Source organism: Notothenia rossii (genome assembly GCF_949606895.1).
Source record: "Notothenia rossii genome assembly, chromosome: 6".
Lineage (NCBI taxonomy): Eukaryota > Metazoa > Chordata > Actinopteri > Perciformes > Nototheniidae > Notothenia > Notothenia rossii.
Genome location: NC_136909.1, coordinates 70,077,314 through 70,095,649, shown reverse-complemented (window position 1 = coordinate 70,095,649; position 18,336 = coordinate 70,077,314).

The window sequence follows — 18,336 nt, the reverse complement described above, 5'->3', positions numbered from 1 at the left end:
CTATCTCTCTATCTATCTATTTATCTATCTATCTATCTCTCTATGTTATCTATCGCTATCTGTATGCTATCTATCTATCTATCTTTCTCTCTCTCTCTCTCTCTCTCTCTCTCTCTCTCTCTCTCTCTCTCTCTATCGTGCATATGTATATCGCTATCTACCCGCTCAACCACTCCAGACCGTAGACCGGAAGTTTACAACCGCACACTCAATGAACCGGAGGTTTATAGACGCCATCTTGTGCACAGAGCCTATTGAAGTCAATGGAGAGAGAAAGATTATCTTTCGATCCCATTTGAATTGTGCCACGCATATGACGTTTGTCAGTTTTAAAAGATAATTTTGCAAGTCAAAAAAATTAAAATGTGTCGTAAAACTGTGAAGTAACACATTTGTTTGTGTGAAACGCTGAATGAATTACATCTCCGGTGTAGCAGAACAACACATGTCACCAAGATGGTCGTCACTACTGTCTTGTCAACAAAAGGATTGACTACGCTCACTATCACCACAATGAAACACGTCCAGAAGAATGTCATGCAAAGCTGCTTGCCTGCCTTTGATTCTCTCTGAACTGCCTGGTCTTTTTAATGTTTATTGTAGGGCTGTCAAACGATTACAATTTTTAATCAGATTAATCACAGCTTAAAAATTAATTAATCATGATTAATCACCATTCGAACTATGTCCAAAATATGCCATTTCTTTATGTATATTGTTGTGGGAATGGAAAGATAAATGAAAGAAGGCGGATATATCCATTTAACATACAGTATGTATTAGAGATGCCAGCGATTATTCGATTTTTCGAATATTCGTTAGTCTCCATAATCGAAAATTATTTTAAAAATTCGATTTTATTTATATATTTTTTTATTATTATTTATGTTTTGCTTTTTTTCCTGGCTTAGTTTCAACCAATAATGCAGATTAATGCTAATAATAGTAATATTATTTGTAATTGTAAATGGCCATTGGTCACACCACCAGTTTGTTTTACTGTAAACTTGGAGGAAGCCAGCAGCGCAGGCGACTAATCGATTAATATTCGCCAGGGCTGTCCGATTTTCAAATTTGATCATGGTCAGTTTCTGGCATCCCTAGTATGTATGTATGTTTATTATAACATTGTTCTGTGTGTCAAAATGAAAGACAGCCCACACACCTATCATCAAACCGTGGGGTCTTATTTCATTACGTGTTGATTTCTATCAACACTTAATGTTGTATGGATGTATATAGAGATGTACTACAGCAAAAGTATTCTCCGTCGGGACTTCCTGCAACAACACCACGCCGTTATCTTGATTCTGATTGGCCAGAAGACATTATCAAAGATGTTCTATTGAGAAGACGATCACTACGTGACAAAAGTTTTCAAAACCGTTTCTGGTCTTCGGTATTTCCAGGCAAGTGGCTACTGAAATCAATCTTACTAACTGCTGTCTGTGCAATTCTCGGCGCGAGTTGGCGGGCTTTATTTTGCTTACTTTAACATCATTTCTCATGGTGGGGCTAAGCCATTTCTTGGTATGGGTGTAGCCTACCCCAACCCAGCGCCATATAGATATATGGCGCCATATAGATATATGGCGCTGCCCCAACCATACCCCAGCGCTGCCACTGGTGGGATGTATGGGGCGGCCATTCTGCGCATAAGTAAAATATTTTAACGCAATTAATTCAAAAAATTAATTACCGCCGTTAAGGCGATAATTTTGACAGCATTAGTTTAATGTCATCCATTTGTGCAGATAGCGTGAAGTAGGAAAGATCGCAGATGCTAATGTAGCGTTAGCATTTCTCCCCCGGGCTTAAATTGTGTATTATAGAATGTGTTAACTGTGTTCGTTATTCTCCCGACCAGGAGAGAAGCTTTAAAATAGGAGACTAAATGGAGTCTCTGTGAAAGTTCAATTGGGTACTTTAATTTAAAAAGGCGCGGTAGTGTTACAGACAGAATATTGTTCAGTCAGACAAACAGCTGTGATCCGCTCCTCGATAGGGAAGCCAAGCGAGTGGATCTCTCCTCCGGTGGTTTATATATGGTGTGCTGGCTCCTCCCCGCCAGCCGGCTCGCCTCGTCTCCAATGTCCGTTATTGCATTTAAACAGAGGATAGGTTCTTTTCACATTCAATATATGCTTAACACACCGTTTCTCCTCATATTCTCTTTCATCACTTTTCATTTAACACATTCTAAACGCTGTAATCAATACTCTAAACAATACTTCTCGGCTCGTTTGGTTTCCGGTCATTCCGGATGTTGTCACATGCTACTCTCGTCTGTAAACAATGTATTCAAATAAACTGTACCTTCATTTAATATTCAGCATGGTAGTATCTCGACATCTATAGTTGTAGTGTTAAATCAGTAGGCTTCGGTTTGCACCACTCCATATCATTTCGCTACTAAATTCACCTCTTCAGGAAATCGTATATTAGCCACATGCTAAATGCTAACCGGAGATGAAGGATTTTCAGAATAAAAGCTTAACTGCTTGTGCACAAGAATTTCTGGTTTTTCAGTATAAAAGAGCATTAAAACTGACGGCATGTTTAAACTACATTTCCCCATTAAAACATTGATTTTAATTTCTAACAAATGTCATTGATCAGGTGTGACAGTACTCTTCAAAGGGTTCACGAAATATGACTACTACTCTTACTGTTTAACATGTTGGGTTACTTTATGTTACTTCATGTTAAGGCTAATAAAAATGACAAGGCTGTAATGCTAACTAACGTGCTAGCTACTAGCTAGGTAGCTAACTTGATCCAGCCACTCCTGGTCTTTTCATCAGACGGGAAGCGAAAGAACGAGCAAAATCCATTGCTGGTATAATAACAACCTGGTACTAAGCAGACAGGCATATTTTTTAAGTTATCTTATCTTAGCCAGCGCCATATAGATAGATTATATCTATATGGCGCTGATTTTAGCTATCTCATAGTGGAGGAAAACAGTTATGACATCACTTACGCGACTCTGGGATTAGTAGTCTTTCTAGTTGCGTATTTGTCATAGTCTTATATTTCAACAGTTTTACGACAAACTTTTCTTTTTTTTACATGGAAATGATTGTTTAAGGTTGAGAAACATCATATGTGTAATTCATGGCACAATTCAAAAGGGATCGAAAGATAAGTTTTCTCTCTCCATTGACTTCAATACATTATTTTTCTGAAATAAGGTCCCATGGACCGGAAGTCGATGGGGTGATGTGTTACAATGAAAAACAGATGAGAAAACAGATGGAGCGGACAGTTTGTGCTGGCTTGCTGATGTTGTTTCCTGGTTGCTGCGTGGGGTCTGCGGGACGGCAAGGCCCGGCCCGAGCTCGGCCAGAGCACGCACACACACACACACACACACACACACACACACACACACACACACACACACACACACACACACACACACACACACACACACACACACACACACACACACACACACACACACACACACACACACACACACACACACACACACACACACACAACCTGGCTGTGGGTCTGTGTGTGCTCGGACCGGGCCCTGGTCCAGGCTGAGAAATCTGCAGAGCTGCAGCTGAGAAAAGTGGCACACTGGCTGAGTGTGTGTGTGTGAGGAGCTCCGCGGATTGGTCCATTTGGACCAATTGGTCCATTTGGATCATCGTTACGTCACTTGGTTCCCGCCTTCCTGGAAGAAAAAAATGGGAAAAGAAAATCTCCAACGAGGCATTCTGGGCCAGCATAGACACGTATTTTCTGCTACAGGGTGTACTTTGAGGGTTTGTGACTTTGCAGACCATTTACATGCATAAAAAGCTACATAACACACAAGGGGACTGTAACGATTCTCATGTTATGTCACGTTTATAGTTTTGTAGGTTTGGGTGTTTTTGCTGTTTTCCATGTCTTGTTTTCCTTTGGGTTATTGTCTGGTCCTTTTCCCTGTGTTTTCCTCTTGTCATTAGTTTCCCTGGTGTGTCTAATTGTCTGATTATGTTCACCTGGGCCCCTGTGTTTTCTCCTCCCTCCTCACCTGTGTCTTGTTGTGTGATTGAGTCTTGTCTGTATTTAAGTTCTGGGTTGTCTGTCTGTCTTGGTCGGTTCGTCTTGTTCCCTGACTAGTTCTGCGGTGAGTGTTCTGTTTTGTCATTGTCTATATATATATATCATAGCCTTGAAATAAAGGAAGTTTCAGTTTATATCTGCGTTTGGGTCCTGCTTGTTTCACAACCCGTGACAGTACGAACCGACCAAGAAATGGGCCCAGCAGATCCGTTTGAGTCGGAATTATTACATTTTTCCTTTTTTTTGGCTAACTGCTCGGATAGATGGAAGAGAGCACCCGGAGTTCAGCAGCGGGAGGCTGTGTTGTCGGAGGCGCGCCAGATGGCTAGAGAGAAACCAGGTATGGTGAAGTTCATACCTGGCTGGATTTCAAAGATCCTCCCTGTGTGTGATTCCCGGCCTGCTAGCCCCAGGCATGCTAGCTCCCGGCCTCCCAATTCCCTACCTGGCACCATACGCCTCGGTGGGTTCCGTCTGCAGTCAACCCATGCTTCTGCCCCAGTTCCTGCTCCTGTCCAGGAGTCATATTCTGGAACTCTTCTGGCTTATGGAGGTCCACGGAGTATTCAGGCGGCTGCTAAGAGGAGTCGCCGCAAGGCCAAGCTAGCAGCTCAAGCCCCAAGAGCCATGGTTCCAGCCCCAGAACAGGCCCCAGCAGCCATGGCTCCATGCTCCAGTACCGGCCCACGCAGCATTGCTTCCATACTCCATTACCTGGCTTACACAGCCAGGGTCCAGGCTTCTGCTCCGCGCCCAGCAGCCAGGGTTCCGGCTCCAGAATTGGACCTTACAGCCATGTTTCCGGCTCCAGAACCGGACCTTACAGCCATGTTTCCGGCTCCAGAACCGGACCTTATAGCCATGTTTCCGGCTCCAGAACCGGACCTTACAGCCATGTTTCAGGCTCCAGAACCGGACCTTACAGCCATGTTTCCTGCTCCAGTGCCGGCCCACACAGCCATGTTTCCTGCTCCAGTGCAGGCCCACACAGCCATGTTTCCGGCTCCAGAACCGAACCTTGTTTCCGGCTCCAGAACCGGACCTTACAGCCATGTTTCCGGCTCCAGTGCCGGCCCACACAGCCATGTTTCCGGCTCCAGTGCCGGCCCACACAGCCATGTTTCCGGCTCCAGAACCGAACCTTACAGCCATGTTTCCGGCTCCAGAACCGGACCTTACAGCCATGTTCCCGGCTTCAGTGCCGGCTCCAGTAACCATGGTCCCGACTCCGGTTCTTCGTCACCTGCTGACTCATCGGCCGACGCCAGCTCCCCGTGTCCTGTTGGCTGTCCGTCCGACACCAGCTCCCCGTGTCTTGTCGGCATACCGGCCGACTCCAGCACCTCGTCTCCGGTCGGCTGTCCGTCCGACGCCAGCTCCCCGTGTCCTGATGGCTGTCTGTCCGACGCCAGCGCCCCGTGTCTTGTCGGCATACCGGCCGACTCCAGCACCTCGTCTCCTGTTGGCTGTCCATCCAACGCCAGCTCCCCGGGTTCTGTTGGCGAACCAACCCACTCAAGTGTCATTGGAGGTCCCGCAGACTTCCCTTCTGCCGAGGGTCCTGCCAACCCCATGTCCTGTGCCGTTGGAGGTCCCGCAGACTACTCTTCTGCCGGGGGTCCTGCCAACTCCATGTCTGGTCCCGTTGGAGGTCCCGCAGACTACTCTTCTGCCGGGGGTCCTGCCAACCCCATGTCCTGAGCCGTTGGAGGTCCCGCAGACTGCTCTTCTGCCGGGGGTCCTGCCAACCCCATGTCCTGTGCCGTTGGAGGTCCTGCAGACTACTCTTCTGCCGGGGGTCCTGCCAACCCCATGTCCTGAGCCGTTGGAGGTCCCGCAGACTGCCCTTCTGCCGGGGGTCCTGCCAACTCCATGTCTTGCCACGTTGGAGGTCCCGCCGACTAGTCTTCCGCTGGGGTCCTGCCAACTCCATGTCCTGTCGCGTTGGGGATTCCGCCGACTGCTCTCCTGCCGGGGATCCTGCCGGGGATCCTGCCGGTCCTGTGTCCTCTTCCATGGGGGATCTTGCCGACACCGGCTCCTGACCGGCCTCCGGAGCTGTCGGGTCTTCACCCCTCCTCGGACTCTGCCTTGCCCCCTGGCCGTCCGCCCGAGATTCCCTCCATGCACTCTGCCTTGCCCCCGGGCCGTCCGCCCGAATTCCCCTTTTTTGAACTCTGCCTTGCCCCCGGGCCGTCCGCCCGAGACCCGTCCTCCAGACCCCCTCCGCCCACCCTGCTGGATTTTTGTTTTTTTGGGACGTCTGGAATCCGTCCCTTGAGGGGGGGGGTTATGTCACGATTCTCATGTTATGTCACGTTTATAGTTTTGTAGGTTTGGGTGTTTTTGCTGTTTTCCATGTCATGTTTTCCTTTGGGTTATTGTCTGGTCCTTTTCCCTGTGTTTTCCTCTTGTCATTAGTTTCCCTGGTGTGTCTAATTGTCTGATTATGTTCACCTGGGCCCCTGTGTTTTCTCCTCCCTCATCACCTGTGTCTTGTTGTGTGATTGAGTCTTGTGTGTATTTAAGTTCTGGGTTGTCTGTCTGTCTTGGTCGGTTCGTCTTGTTCCCTGACTAGTTCTGCGGTGAGTGTTCTGTTTTGTCATTGTCTATATATATATATATATATATATATATATATCGTAGCCTTGAAATAAAGGAAGTTTCAGTTTATATCTGCATTTGGGTCCTGCTTGTTTCACAACCCGTGACAGGGACGGGTAATAACCAGAAAGGTATGACATGGGACCTTTAATACCTTAATACTTAGTATGTTACTTAATACGCGTCAACTTATCTTGGTTTTTTGCTTTAGTCATGGAATGTAACGTTTTAGCTTTAGTGCATTAATAAACTAATGGTACCAAAGGCACAGATGGATAGTAACATAAAATAGCGGCATAAAGTAATAGTACAACATTTACTTGAGTCTCACCATTTAAAAAAAAGACCAACTGCCAGAGAAATACCATTATCAAAACACAACATTTAAAGAAAGTATTTCATTTACTTACCAAACAAGTTCAAAATCAGTCTGCAGTCTTCTTTTTACAGTTTTATGACAGGTGGCAACCACCGTTAAAGGTCCAGAATTATCTACCCCAAAAATAGTCTCCCTGACCCAAAGTAATATCTCTTTGAGTGTTGGTTGTTGTTCAACTCCAAGCTTCCTGATTTCTGTCTTTAAAGTATCCTTGTCTGTGTTAACTCTTCTTAATTTGCTCTGTGAAGTGACACATTTATCCATATTAAAATAGACAGCCTACCTGTACCACCTACCATTAAAAGAGTGGATCACATCAGTCCAGTTCTGAAGTCTTCACACTGGCTTCCGGTCTACCAACAAATTGATTTTAAAGTACTATTGCTGGTTTTTAAAGCACTAAATGGTTTAGGACCGAATTATATAAACGATCTCCTGCAAAAGTATGAACCATCCAGGAGTCTCAGGTCTTCTGGGACGGATCTGCTCTCTGTTACAAGAGGCAGAACTAAACATGGAGAAGCAGCATTTAGTTGTTATGCCCCGACCATCTTGAACAAACTCCCTGAATCCTGCAGGTCAGCTGCAACTGTTAATACTTTTAAATCGAGATTAAAAATGTATCTTTTTGATGCTGCATTTGGATGAGTTGTTCAAATTCAAACTGCAGTTTGGCTTTTATCCATGTGTGTTTTTAAATGCCTTTTTATAATGTGCTTCCACTGTATTTATTCTTAAATTTATTTTATTTTATTTTGTAAAGCACTTTGGGTTGCCGTGTGCTGAAAGGTGCTGTATAAATGAACTTGCCTTGCCTTGCCTTGCCTTGCCTTATGCAGCAGTCATTTTGTTGTCAAGGGCTAAGTGTTAAATGCTTAAATCCCTCCAGCCGTGGCTCAATGCACACCTTAGCCAGCCAGTGCAGGATACACAGGACGTATTGGCACAACAGAGGAGAGAAAATCCTTCAGAGTGCAGCCACGAGGCTTCCCGTTGTGAATAAAGATGAGGTGACAAGGGAGGACACACATCCGCCTACAGTGAGAAATGAAGCGGCCATAAAAGCGAATGAGGGATTTCCTCTCACCCTGCTGAGCAAGAACTGATCCCAATGATTGAGAACATATGGTGAAATCAATCATTTTGTCATTTCAAAAAACAGTCCACAAATGGCCCTTTAATGGGTAACTGAGATCTGATGCATCCCACAACTTCTGGTGTGTAAGGTTGACGTGAGAGGTGAAAAGGCATGAACGCTAGTGCAAGGAGTGTGGGATTATTGATTTAGATCTGGCTTGACAAGGCCAATTTAACCAGTCCTCTGAGATTTAAGAGGAACCCTTCAGAAACCTATATTTGTCATGGGGGCTTTAGAGGGATTGACTAGTAACACCTGCACATGCATTTATGTCCATTACAGTTTGTTTCACAGGAATAATTCAAGTTAAGTAATCCCATAAAACCATCTTTTACCCAATAGCTCTGTCCAAAGTTCTGATCTCGCTACATGATATGGTTCTTCTGTATCTCTGCACTATGTCTGTTAATAAGAGGTTGAAATGTATTTATGATAACGCAATAATTGTTATAAATCAAAGCTACCTGAAACTTTAAATGTGCTTGCAGCTTTTGCCACTCTCCCATTATGTATTAGAAGTGTTCCTCTTAAGTAAACTCCAGCTTTAATCTGTAACAAGAGCACTGACAAAAGTGCTAGTCAATCGCTTCGGCTGTCCTATAACTTTAATCCACTTATTTTGTGGTTGTGTGTGCATGCATTTGCTTTAAATTAAACCATTTCCACTCTCTCCCAACAGAGGAGGATTTGCCAACAAGGATCAAATTAGATTTAGAGTCCAACAACATTAATTCTCCTCGAAAAATCCAGTATGGTACATTCTTTTGGGAGGAGGTAGGTTTTAGGTGCTTTATGCAGCTGTAGAACCTGCATTTAATTTTGCCAAATAAATAATACACTTGGCTTCTCTGCTTTTCAGCAATGGATTGAGTGAACCCTGTCGGACTAAATGTGATTTTACACTCTGCAGGTGTAATCCTGCCAACATGACTTTTTGAAAAAGGAAAGCTGTTTCGGTTGTGATACATTAGCGGAAGGATAATCCAAGCTTGGTCATTTTAAGAGGAATAACATCACAATAAAAATGATATATAAATGCTTGTTGTCTGTTACTTTTGGGAGGGGATGTCGAAGATTTTGCCTTTTTGTTCCCTCCCTTTTTACGTCAACAGCTGAGTGCAGGCCCTTTTATCGAAATGTGTGCTTCATACCTGAATCCAACACATTTATTTTTGTTATTTTGAAGAGTGAGACTTTAATTCTAATCTCTAGATAGCAGCACTTTTGAAAGCATCCTCTCATGTTAAGTTCTCTTAAAGGTCCAGTGAAAACCTGGAGGTGGTACACAGTAAGAGCAGTGGATGGTTGTGGTTTGCTGCACTTATTATACTTTTTAAATCTACTCACCTTTTCTACAGTGTACAGCTCTCAAGGGCAGCCGGAGGAGTTGGAATTACAAAATATCACATCATAACTTTTCGACAAGCCTAATGGTACTCTAGAGTGTCCCCTGGGTATTTCAGCCAACATATTTCCACCACTCTTAATGTCATAATCTTTTTATCAAACACGGCTTCAGAATGGAAAGCTAATATCCACAAGGAGCGCTTGACATCTGTTCAGCCTACTTTGAAAGCTTTCCCTCCATGAAACTCATGTTAGGAACGACTGTCAGCTGCAGTCCAGTGCTGCAATGCATTTAACTTTTTATAGCCAACACATGTATAGTCATGTTCCTCTTGGGTGTTTATCAATTCAACACAACTAATTAGAATCAGTGAATGTCTGACAGAGCACCATAAGACGTTACAGTGTTGCTTTTCTTCTTTTCAGATTGTCTTATTCCTTAAAGACCAAGAAACAAATATGCCAGAGACGCAAAAAAAGACAGTAGGCTGAAATGTAATGACTTCATTCCCAACAGGCTGCATCTCTGGTTATCGAGTATTCCTTGAAGCAGCAAATGTCCCAGTACAGGATCCATCTTTAAAAAGGCCAAATTCTAACCAAATCCAATAAGAAACAAAAATACGATGATAATTCAACATCTACAACAGGAAAAAATAATCAATTGATCCCAAGATAGTATAGATTCCAGTTCCAGTCAGGTACAGTATACAGCTACTCTAATCCTGAATCAGGTTTGGCCCTTTGAGACTTTGATCAGCACATTGAAGGAAAGCTGACTTTGCCTGTGATTAATTCATCACGGTGACAGTCGCCTATAGATTCCCCCAACCCCCTCTCTCATAGGCTCCTATCTCTCTGTTCAACCGCTTGGCTTCAACTTTTTTTTATTGAGATGTGCCGAGATGATAGCATTGCTGCATTAAACACATGAGAGAGATCTGCTCACATGAATCCATATGAAAACACACATGCTGCAATACACAGTCATTTTTTAAATATTTCACTGGAGACATTTGGTAGACATGAGTGATGATTGCGGTCAACCCTGTGACAACCTGATAGACAAAACAGACACCTAAATCTGGCTTTATCCAGAAAAGATGAATGATAAAAAGATAATGGCTATACCCTGCCTACATGCCAAATAAATGCAGCCATGAATAGTGCTTTTTCTTTAATCGTTGAACTAACCATGAATCTTTTAGCATTTTCAAAATGATTCATAGAGAGCAAGCCGGTTCAGTAAGTGTTAGGAGGCGTTTGGGGAATTGTACAGCGTGTTGCATTGTTGTAGAACAGACCCCAACAGGAGGAAAAGTCCTGTCGATGTATATTAAGAATGATTAGATAAGGTTTGCTGTGTTCTTAGCCACCAGCTTAGTCAGCAGATTAAAAAAGCTTGGAGCAGGAGCACAATGTTGTTGATAGAAAAAAAGGGTTTTGAAGCCTCTCTTTCAGACAGTGGGATGAATTTATTACACTAGGTGTTGACGTTATGGATCCAGCCTCCTATAAGTCATGGCCTAGTGATGTGTGAATATCTCACGCCCACACATATCAAATGTTTCTCCGCAGTTTTGTGCCGGTGAGTCAGGGAATAAACAGCACCGATATGTTGCTATAATAGAATTTAATGGAATAAAGCAAGTCACTGAGCATGAAGAAAATACTCATCCGGCTCTCATGCGCTGAGATAATGTTCACGATGATATGCTGCTGAAGGAATGCTTGAATGCTTAAAATGGGCATAAGAAATGCAACATAAAGCACATTGTTCTTGACAGTTTTGTACATCCTCAGGCTTCTTCATGGATGATGTGGCTACTGGAGGAAATTAATGTTGACAGTAATGTGACATATAGTAACATGATTATTTACAGTCCTTTTTCATAGGAGAAAAACGCTGAAAAAAGGAAATAAAAACTAGGCAGTGACAATGTGAAAATGTGAAATAATTGACATTCTGGGCGAGGATTCATTATAACCCTGCTTTAGAAGAACCTGCTCTATTTTCTTTCCCGTGGTATGTGACACTGCTTTTATAAAAATAATGGATTCAATATCACAAAGCTTTCACATTCATTTGTCTTGACCATTATTTTTACGAGGAAATAGTTTTAACAAAGTTATAACCTATGATGAACTTGATTAAAATGGAGATGAAATCATGGAAACGTTTTGTAAAAAGGCACTGACTTAATTTCACATAGTCTTGGGGAATTGATTTGTAAGTGCTTAGTAGTGGAAATGGTTTATACCCTTCTAAAATATATACTAATACAAGTGGATAGGGATCAGTATTGGCATCAATGTAGATCAGCTAAGCGTTAATGTACTAACGTCTAGTATATAAGGGTTTTCTGTTGGCACTCATCCAGCATGAAATTCACTTTACGAGCCTCCTCCTATAGCCATATGTTCCCCTGCAGTCAGGTGAGTAAAGACATCATAATGATACAGATACGAGAATACGACTAAGAAATGGGAAGATGTCAGCTGTTGTAAACACAGAACAAGTTTGCTCCAACCCAGACAATCGACATTAAGGCACAGTTGACTGATGCCGCATCTTCCCTATAGGACATGATCAGATTACTGCCTCTTTCTTCTCTAATGGTTCCTCTGTCTCGGCCCCATCTCCAGGAGCTCAGCGGGGGAGGAATCTCAGTTATCAGCAGGGTTGCTTTTATCCTCTGCCACAAAGCAGCATTTTATGACCACCGACATGGTGATGAGAGGACGGAAAGATAACCCAAAAGAAACCTCCCTTGCCTGGGCATTGTCAGATTAGACCTGCAGCTGCTCTCCCTCTGGTGGATTTATTAAGCGCTATTCAAGGTTGCTCCACGACAATGGTGGCCACAGTGAGGATACACCGGAGACATTTTAATGGGCTACAGTGATGTTTGACTGATCACTGTCAGCAACAGATGAGAGCGTATCTGTGCTGCCAGATGCCTTAAAACATAAAAGTAAAACATAAAACATAAAAGTGGATCTAATTAGACACATAGTCATATCAGCTTAGAGGCTAATTGGAACTTTGTAAATGTGATTCATATATAAGTGACAAGATTCAGCTCACCGGTTATTATGCAACACTGCTTCCTCCACAGCCGTCTCCTATTATGTCTGCATCATAAAGATGTAAAACAATCTGTGCTTTATCTATGATTTGAGTTATGAGTTCATGCTCCCACAATGATAAGCCAAGAAAAAAAGAGGTGTGTCCTACTCTTCCTGCAATTCCAGAAATAATTCAACATTTAAAATCTTGAATTTGTATAAAATCTAAATACAAAGTAGAAATAAAGCCTAATAGTCAATATCAAGTAGCTACATTATAATTTTTCAGTAAGAAGATATATACTCTAATAAGCCTATATATATGCACAATGAGTATTATTTATTATTTAATTTGGTCCTCCGTTCCAGTTGCTTAAACCTCTAAATCACTAGAATGAATGATTAATGAAGCATGAAAATAATGTTTAACCATATTTCAGATTTGATTAGATTTATTTCGAATGTGTAAAACAATAATACAAAAATGTAATATGAGAATTTGTACACCATACCAAATTAAGCAGTGTCAAATTGATATATAATAATATTACTGATTCTAAATTATATATAAACAAATTATCTACTTAATTACACATCCGAAAAGGATAATTATCATTTAACTTTTTTGTATTTCTGCCCTTTCCTGACAAATAACTAGAATTACGCACTAGTGAGCTTTCTAGAAGAGATAAGACCGGAATTAATATGCAGTTTTATGCAGCAGGGTGTTCATGCCATCTGGAAATGCCAGTGTCTCTGACCACAGAGACGGATGGAAATCCAACTGCTCGACAGATAATAATACTGGGACCAGCGCAGCCTTCTAGAAAGATATCCTTGTTACATAAAACATATTCATCCAGGTGTACCCTCCTCCCCTCAAGACGCTGCATCGTTTTAACAGCAGGGGGCTCTGTAATGAATGCCATCATTCTCATCAGCTAACACAACTACAACCAGTCCCAGTTGGAGTCACACTGGAGCCTAAACAATCACCAGTGTACATTTTTATCATACCTTCTTTCACTCCAATGTTCTTTTTCATTTTTCCTTATTTCTATACATGTAAAATGGAAGCAACACAAATTGAGTCAACACCTCTAAAGAGCAAGATTCATCTTTCTCCTTCTTTCCGCAGCAATTATGAAGAAAGTTGTGTTAGACTGAGTGATGAAACAAAAAGAAGAAACTGAAAAAGCAATTATGTCCTCAGGGGGGTTGTATGTAGTTCTGTGTGAATCCCCAGCTGTGGGAAATGCCTTGTAATGGCTTATTTCTGAGGGAGAGTGCAATCTAACTGCTTAACATTCAATGTTTGGGAATAGTATTCATGAGCACAAGAGGCTCTGGCTTGTTATAAAGCTGCCATGTCTTTCCTAGACACGATATAGGGCAGCAAAAACCCCATGACTTACCTGGCAAGTGAGACATTAAAGTCTTTGGTTGGCACGTTTATCAGCTATTTCAGAGATCCCACAAATCTTTTCATTTAAGATTTATCAGTAACCCGGCAGAAAATGTGATTCTCGTGTTGTTGTTCCAGTCCCTTTTCCTGTGAAAATAAATTAAACTGTGTGAATAAATACAGCTGTGGTGTAGTGGCGATCCAGCAAAGTCAGTAAAACGCTTGTACCCATCGCACTAAAAGCAATTGACTTAATGTAATGCGTAGACAGCATCATCTGTCATTTGTCAGTGAATTCCTCATTCATATGCTCGATGGCACATGAGGTATAGTTGAAGCCTGAAGAAAAAGACCGTCATGAAAACATCCAATCATAGGCTCTGCTTTAACAGTCATTAAAGAGAGACAGTGGAACATTAGCTATATATATTATATATATATATATATGTATATTAGATTTCTTGTTTTTTATATTTTATGTATGCACCATGACATCAAGTCAAATTCCTACTGTAGTATGCGCGAACCTACCTGGCAATAAACCTGTTTCTGATTCTGATTCTGATTCTGATATGGTGCCCAATGAACCAGAAAGTGACAATTACAGACAAGTTATAAAATCGACTGAGTGACATCAATTACAAAGAAAACGTTTGGTAGCATTAGCCACCATAAGCTACAGGCAATAACAGCAAATAGGGCTGTGGCAGAAGTCATTCTGAATATATTTGATTAGGAAAGTGTTTATTTTATTGCTTAGAACATTTAACTTCTGATCTATGAAAGGAATAATGTGTTATTTTTTCTTTCAAAAGACTCACAGTCTTGCAAAAACCTCTCATGCCATTCCAATAATTCCTCACCAGCAGTAATTCTTAGTATGTCCTGCTCCCAACTTCCTAATGAGCCTCCCAGTGGGCAATCTACTGTAAACCTGCCCTTTAGCGACAGTATTCCTCCTGAACCTCTTAGTAACATTCTCCTTATGCACCTCTAGATAAGAGAGTCTGGTATCATGCCTTTTTTTATTGAGCCATTACAGTAAGGCCAGTTCCGGTTAATTGCATTATTTTTGATCTGTAAAAATCAGGCAGTATTACATTTATATTGCATGGAGAGAAAAAAAATTCAAAAAAACATTTGAGCTGGTTAGAAAAAGGAAAAGAAACCAAGGAATGCAGTTGTACCATGAACATCCTTGCATTGTGCATGTTGGCTCACCGGCTGTTTCATTGGATTAGATCAACCTGTGGTTATGTTGTGAGTAACACCTGTGATTTTCCAATCAAGATGTCAAATGTCAGCTGTGAACATTTCACAATCTGCCTCACAGTTGTTGCTGATTGGCCTCAAATCCCTATCATTAGCTGAGTAAGGTGCACGTGTTTTAATGCAGGGGTAGCTCCATCTAGTGGATCCACCCTACATCAAATCAGAGCACTGACATGCAGCAACATGAATAAATGCTACCCCTTCAACACAGAATTGGGCTGAATTTAGCCTCATTGCACTTTCCTCACTGCATTACCAATTCAATCAACTTTTAACCAAATGATCATTAAAACACTACATGATAAAGTTTACAGATCATCATGTACCACTGTTTTTGGACAGGACATAATTGAGAGACGGTGACTGTGCATTGCTTATCACCATGCGAGTGACAAAGGCGCACCATGATGCTGCTTTTGAAACCTGCTCTACAAGCTGGCACGGCCTCACTGTGACAGGAGGCGTGGGCACAAAACAACCAGATGATGACTCCATGGGGGGTGGGATGGGGGGCAAGAGATGGTCAGAGCGCCAGCCCATAATCATCAATCAGTGTCCAAAACAGTTGTATCATCAACCTCAACACAAGACTGTAACATTTGTAACCTTTAAATAAATGAATAACACCAACTTAAGTAAGAACCTTTTTGAATGTTTGACTGCAGGCTGCTATGTTAACTTGTTGTTGTTTTGACCTCTTTAACAGCATGCTAAATCTGGGCAGGGAGTTGCAAAGTTACTTGTTTTGGAGGATTTAATACATAACTTACTAAACTGCTGTCTCATGTGGAGGGATGGAAATCTATATGACTAACTTGTACCACTCTCCCGCTGCCTTGACAGAAATGAAGGATTAAACTGCCCAACTTTTGAAAAGTCAGCTAATCTGCGGTGGTAAAATCTGCTTGAATATACCACATGGACATCATCAAACATCTGTTTTAAAAGAACATGGGCACAAGTCCAAGGACACTGTGAACAAGTCAATTGATCTTTGCTAGTAGGGATACTTATGAGAATTATTTAAATTGTGGCAGGGATTTTATCTCTAATAAGCATTTTATTGCCTTAATGAAGATGCAACACTAAACATTGCAGCAGAGAATGAGAGGCTACCTCAAATGACCTTCGGGCAGGGGGAAGAGGTGCTGCCCTGATCTTATCCCCATTGTCGAGAGTTGTGGGAGAAGGAGGAGGTGAGAAAGAGCCGTGAAGAACAGTGTCAAGTCACAAAGTGTATCAATATTTAATTAGTTTGGCCCTTTCTCCTAGGTGTGTGCCTCCAGAGAGACAATTATGAGTGAAATTGAATTCCAGGAGATACTTATACCTCTACACTTCAGCACACATCAGCTTTTCACAGCTATAACTGGTGGTGCTGCTGGAAATAACAAACTCTTCTTTACTTGATTTCAAGGTCCTCCTGCACATATGTTTATAATTGGGCATCAATACATTTCAGAGTGGATATGTACCTTTCCTCCTATTGAGCTGGTCTCTGAAGCCTTGTTTTGTTGGCAGCATTGAACATCAGATACACATTAGAGTTCATATATGTTGGAGCTTTACTACAGGAGAATGTGTAAGGTGGTCTCCCCCTTAAACCTACCGTCCAATGCACCCTCCTCAGAGAAAAAACAGGTAAGTTCCTTTGTGAAAATAGAAATATGGACTAGTTATCGATATTGATTGGACAGATCAATCTTTTTTTTCTTTTTAAGACAAAAGCATTTACAAAACAAGTTGCCAAATGAAAACTAGTTATTATACTTATATTAAGACATATTTTACATATATATTCTACTTGTTATAGAAGTAATTTAAGTACTGCACATGTAGTTGTATAATTGTATTGTTACTTCTACTTCACAACACACAGGGAAATATTGTACCTTTTTCTCCACCACATAACAGCATTTATTTATAGTACCTTACTACTAACTTCACACTAAAGTCACAAGGAGCAGGTGTTGCTTATGCACTTCCCTGATTATACTATTAGTTCTTTAGATACAAAGCAGTGTGAACCTTTTTTTACATTTCAGGGTTTTAAGCAGTTCAACAAAAGAGACATTTCCGCATTAAATCACTAGCTAGTTTGATTTAGATAATTGATTAAAGCCCCAATATGTCAAATAATTCGATTTTAGATATTCATATACTCATACTGGTCATGTATTATGAAATATGATGAAAGTTGCCTTTCAAAACAAAACAGCTAAAGCAAACTTGCAGCAGCAGATTCCCCATTCTCCGCCTGATGCCTCAGGGTAACTGCTCAATGGCATAGGAGAGCTCCACGAGTTTGCCGTTAGCCACCCATCGTTCACTGTTCCAGGAACCCATCATAGATCATAAGCCCTGCTGAGTCGCAAGCATTAGAGCCAGAGTGGTGAAAAAAATGCTCATCAAATCTTCCTTTTACACTTCCTTTTAATGGAAAAATGATATTCCTTGAATTCTGTCTCCAGCAGACATCAAGTCTTACTCAGAATTTCTTTTTTTACAGATATGTGCAAATGGCCAGATCCCAAAGGCAGGAAAATACCACTCATCTAAACCATGACTACCACCCACACTGTGATGATTTCAACTTCTGTCTGTTACACTTTTCATGACATTACTCAAGAACACTTTGACCCAGATAAAGAGTTTCTTACAGATTTTATATTTTTGGAAATGCACCAAAAATAAATCATCAGCGTGCAGACACTCCACCAGGTTATAACATAAACATTGCACATGAATCTGTTTGTGATGGGCTAACCCTAACCCTTTAACCCTAAATAGAAGAAAATTAACCATCTTCCTATTGGTTAAAATGTATAGCATAAACAGTTAAACAATTGCTCAATTGGAAACATATTCACTTATGGTTGTATGGAGGATTAAGTAGAAAGTAATTAATCTTCATTTAGCAGGAAAACTCCTAGCGGCCATGAAAACTTGAAAGCACATACAGTATGAAGCATTATGCTACTTGGTGGTTGTGCTTTGATCTTGCCAGAAGTCAAATCTCAGTAAACATATTTAAATGGTGCCATCTTCTGTCAAGCC